We start from the raw sequence: 5,868 nt of genomic DNA, 5'->3' as shown, positions 1-5,868 counted from the left end.
TCCTCTCCTTTTTCAGGGTGCTGACAGACAATGTAAAAATACCCTTGTTGTAAGGCTTGATGTTTTTTTTCTCAATTCTTAGTCCCAGACTCACTGATCTTCCTGAGAGAAGCTCCTAATATAAGCAGAGAGTGAACAAAAATCACATTCCAAAGCTCAAAGTACAAAGTGCATTAGATGAAGCAGGTAGGAAGATAACATGGCAAAATCAGCCAGCCAGTGGCAGCCATAGCCAAAAAAAAAAAAAAAAAAAAAAAATAGTTGCTTTTACTTTTGGAAAACTAGTCGCTTGTTACAGATCATTATCGTTTTTTATTCTTTCTCTAAAAGACCAATAAGTTCTTTCACTAGTCTTTTTTTTTTTTCTTTTTTTTTGGCTCTGTTGCATTAAGACAAACTGACATTATCATTATTCAGCTGACACTCTTCCTGAGGCACGTTCTCTAAAATCTCTCTGTGCTAAAGAAGGAGGCTATAGCCTTCTGCTTTTATCACAGCCTGCAATGCCCATGGCTCCCACTTCAGTCAAAACCAGGAGTTTACACCACCAGTGTGAGCTACCCAGCCTGTTTCTGCATTATGCCAGTAAGGAAGTCCTCAAGGACTATCAGCACCTTTGTGAGAATGGCAGCTTCTAGTGGGAGGCACCTACAAGAAGCCTGTCTTTCCAGATCTCTGTCAGTCCACAGTCTACTGCTGAAGAGATAAAACTTTGTTCCAGCAACTTCATGAAAAGGCATGACTGGATTTTCCTTTTAGAGCTGCATTCTTACCATCACCTAGTTTCATCAGTCCCAATTGTTTTACAGAAAGGCAGACTTCTTAAAGCGAGTCTAGATTTTGATCTTTGAAAGATGTAACACCTTATATTTCAAGATTATCCAGTCTCAGAAAAAAAATGTCTGCAATTACTCACTGGAAAACAACAGTCGCTAGTAACGTGTTAACGTATCTAAAGGTCTGACTCCTAGTGAAAGGTGAATGATACCAGTGCTGAGAGATATGGTAGAACATAAGCTCCCAGTGACGTTTTTTCCTATTTGTTACTGTTTATGAGCAAGTGAGACAAAGAACTGCCCAACTGGCAATTTACTCTTGCTCACGAATTAATCACATACACAGAATTTGCAAGTTTGCTACTTATTTTAGACCTCCAGCTAACAGAAAATCTGCTGTTTTCTATTTTAGATGTCATTGTCCATATACTTTTTAATCATACCATTTTCTGTTTGTTAACACGTTGTAATCATCTCTAAATCAATTTTAAAGCAGTGATTAGTTGCAGAGTTAATTAAGCATTCAAGGTCAAACACAGGGAGCAAAGGAAAACAGAAAGATGAAGTGGAAAAACAACTCAACCTCAATTCCCAGTTTGCTCATGAGGATTAAACAGCTAAAAAAATCTTCCTGGATTTCTAAGTAGTAAAGCAGTTCGGAAGAGCACGTGTTTTATTTTTGTAAACCCAGTTATGGGGTCCTTTTACTGAAAAAAAGGACACATACAGCATGCACTGACATATAAGGTACCACGGTCAGCAGGCTAATGATGTGTCCTCCCATGTCCTATCAAACTCACAGCTGTATCATGTCTGTACCTGGGCCCTAACTGCTCCTTTTATCTGAGTTGGAAACCTACCTTTCGCCTGCTCTTGCACTAGCAGCAGTTTATGCTCCCTGGCCATTAACAGTGACTATTTCTGTACATTTGATCTCGTTCAGTATTTTAATCACTTCTCCTTGGATACTTGCAAGCAGAATGACCAAAAGACTACCTGCAACATCAGAAAAATACCCGTATTATAAAAGTCAACCAGTTCATCCACCTGCCACCCGGTCTTTCATTGTGGTTCCCACATCAAAACTTTACTCTTTGATTACTTTACTGCACACACAAGGGACCAAGAAAGAAACCAGATTTGGCTAAAGTTTTTCACTTTCACTAGGGACTGAGAAGAGTCTCTTTACAGCTGTAAACCTGGCTCTTCTGCTGGAGGACGTACACCTTATTTGAACTGCAGGTTTACTTAGTTGCTTTCCTCCCTACCAGCTGTTACTCTGCCTTTGCACAGAACAGCAATAGGAGCTCACCGAAGAGGTAATATTAAGAAAGAAAAAAAATTTCCCCCAACTTTTCATGCAAATTGTTGCACTTTTCACGCAACTTGTTGCACTTTTCACAAAGATAACTGGAAGGTGACTTGGTTGAATTATAAAAACACCACGTTATTGAAGGCGCCTTGATATAGTGGATGGATGCGTAATGTGGTTAACAGCAAACTTCAAAGCAAATTCAAGTTAGATATTTATTAGACCTGAAGAACTTTTAAGTGAAAGTCACTAGGACTAACTTTCATATCTTTGTAGATGTGTGCAGATTAGGATGTTTAGTCTGGCAAAAGCAGAACTGTAATACGGCTGTCAACTCACTGCATAAGTGGTGTGGGGATTTAAAAATATGACTACTGTTACACATTGTAGCAAATCTAAGGACAAGAAGAAATTTCCCACTTTGATCAAATTCTCAAAAGTACATATTTCAAGTTGATTTTTTTCCCCAATGCTATCTATTCTAGCAGATTTTTTTAAAAACGTGTATAAATACACGTTTTAAAATTTAAAATGGAAATTATCTCTTCCATAAATGTTTAAAGAGGGTTTTTAGATATTGTCATACTTTTTTTGTTAGCTTACATACTGAAGCTTTTCAAATTCAACAGAAATACCCCTTCCACCGAAATCTATTTCCATCTAAGTTTCTACAAGTTGTTCCAACGGATTTATTTTGTGTTAGGCAGACGAGGTACCTCTCATGACCGCTAGCAATAAACAGTGAGAAAGCAACTGGTTACTAATAATTTGTGTCTATTCCAAGCTTTTGCAAATTGTAAAATATTCACCCTTCTCCTACCAAACACAATGCAATAGTAATTTAGACATACCTCAATTTATTCAATTCAGATTATCCACTACACAATTGCAATGAAGAGCACTCACAAACCAACTATTCTCATCCATCACAACTGAACATAAAAAGTGAAGATTAAAGTAGAAATTTCCAAGAATGCAGTTGTGCCTGGGAACTCACATTCAAGTAAAAGTTATTTACCTTAAGCAGAACAGAAAGTACCATAACAAAATTAGATATTTTCTATGGGAACATAGTATCATTTAAACTTAGATTTGACTACAAGATTAATAAGAATATTCACCTCATGCTAGTCTCTTGTGTATGCACTTTTAAATGTGGCTTCAAATGTCCTTAATAGAATATTGACAATGGAAATGGTCCGTTCAAATCTCTGAAAAGACAGATTATAAGGAAAAGAATAGGAGGAAGGATGCAAAATATTATTAAACTTTTTCTTCCCTACTTAACTTATACTTCTGTACATGTCAGTTTAAAGAAAGTCCTTATAAAAATCAAAGAATATGATCTGTGTTTTCTTAATGATTTCTCTAGCTCTAGTAGTAATTTTTATATATTTCTTGACATGGCACTACTTCAATTCTAACAGAGAATCAGATTTATTGCCCCAAATCAGAGTAACTACACGGGGAAGAAGCAGTGTCTATAGTGAAAATTAAAATGAGTTTTGAAAATTGCTGTTGAGAGTTTCAACCGAAAAACATAGTGTTTCTTTAAACATAATTCCAGTTTCTCCAAGGTCAGACAGCAGGATCAAAAATCCTAAAAATATTAAGAGATACATTTGCAGGGAAGAGGTTATTACTGCCTTTTTAAAAAAATCTTTGATGTACTTTGAAATTATAGTTTCGAGCTTTTTAACTGCAAGAGTAAATGCTAAAATATCACTTTTAAAATATGCATTTCTTATAAATTCACATGACTCCAGAACTGTAGTTTCAAGAATATTAAATATCAAAAGACAGAATGCAATTGGAAAAGCCAGCAATACTGAACATAAAATACCATTGCTAACATAACAAAACATTTCACTAACACATGTAAAATTTCACTGTTTCTTGCGAACAGCTTTGCAAAATCGTTATTTATTACAAATAAATATTTTCAAGAGCTTTCCACCAACTGATTTTAAAAGTATTTCCAAGGAAAACCCTCTGATTTTAAACGTAGTATCATATGACTCACCTTGAATAAGGGCAACTGAGTTTTCAGCTGAACATACAAGTACTTAACACGTTACTTGCATCAAGTTACAAGAAGACAAGCAGATAAATCTCCCCACCAAGCACATAGCCTCTAAACTCTGAGGGAGTGTTTATATATTCCAAGAGACGTCAGTTCCCTCTTTATCTTTTTGCCAGAAGAAAATGTTAAGTTGTATTGGTGCTGAGGGGGGGGTGTGTGTTATTTTTACAGTCTGACTAAAAGCCACTACCTACATCTCGTGGTAATATACTTAGCAGCTGCGATCTTTGACAAATTTTGATCCAAGTGAGTCAAAGGTCAAGGAGACAAAAGGGTAATGTACTTATTTGGTTCCTGGTCACTTCTTCTCTAATATCCATTTGCTTTAAAACTGCTCATATTAGCAAGTTATGACTAACCAGTTCCTGACAGCTTCTTTAAGGTACAGAATATTTTCAAATAGTCTTTGCTATATAGCGTGCTCTGCTGCATAAATGAAGCCTTACTACTGCAGTCATTCTCTGTCAAAATACAGCCTAAACACCTTTGCAGTTTAACCATTGTGATAGTACATTTTCAAATACTAAAAATCAAGAAATGTCAGATTTTTTTTAAGGGAATTTTTTTCACAAGCTGCATTACCACATTTCCTCACAAAGTGCTAAATCTCTTCCTCTTTTACTGCAAGTTCAATGCACATCTTCCTAGAAGTTTTTTTTTCTTAATGTATCTAAAAATCAGTTATTTTTACACTGACATCTGTGTAGCCCAAAGTGTCACCCCAGCACAATGTCTACTAACACTCAACAATAACCAGTTCGGCCAGCTTTTGCACAAATATTTTTTAAATACCTACTTATCCCAGGTGAATTAAATGAATGGATTGTTTTAAAAGACACTTTTGGCAGCAGATTATTTAATTATAGGAGAGAAAATTTTCCTAAAAATAGATCCTTGGGTCCAGACTTTCAGGGTATAACACTGAACAGTTTGTGATTGACAGGTTTAGTATTTGCTATGCATCTAAGCTAGATGAAGATTAATGAATTTGAGTCGTAAAAGCAAGAGTGAAAGTGAGCCTGGTCCTTTGAAAGCAATCTGTAGGACAGGATTTGTACAAGGCTCACTGCCAAAGAAAGTTGGTGACCGTGACTAGCTCCAGTTTCACATCCTTGAAAAATGGAGTAAATTTGCTTTCCTCTATTCTGTAATAAAAGAGTAGAGTTTAACTGCTGAAAAAAGCAGTCTTCCACACTATGGTTCCCATGTGCTATTTTTATGAATATTATCATCAAGTATTTCTATTCAATGTCTCCTCTTAGGATGCTCTTGTTCGGGATCCACCAGCTTTCCTCCTGGGCTGCACTGCCTTCTTTGCTGCTGATTTGTCTCTTCGAAGAGGAAGTAACTCCAGTAGCTCACACCTGCCCATGGAGATGTTCCCTAACATGCTCATTTTCTCCATTTGCAGTGTATGGGATTCAGCACGCATTATTTGTAAGGGAGTAAAATATCTACTGCTGTATTTCTGTCGGAATCTTAAAGTCACTAACGCAAATGTAATGAAGCTCAGTTTTCAACATATATGTGCTGAGTTGTATCAGCTAATTTTGTGCCTTATGATATCCTGTTATCGTCCTATATAAGCAAAATCTCATCTAGCAGGCAGTACTTGGCAGTGAAACGAGGGCTGCCAGGTTCAACTGCAGAAACCAGTTAAAAGGATTTGAATCTCAGAGAGAAGTTGTGCACTTTCG

The sequence above is a fragment of the Leptosomus discolor genome, chromosome 1 (assembly GCF_034619465.1).
Source record: "Leptosomus discolor isolate bLepDis1 chromosome 1, bLepDis1.hap2, whole genome shotgun sequence".
In the NCBI taxonomy this organism is placed as follows: domain Eukaryota; kingdom Metazoa; phylum Chordata; class Aves; order Leptosomiformes; family Leptosomidae; genus Leptosomus; species Leptosomus discolor.
This window is presented reverse-complemented; position numbering follows the sequence as displayed.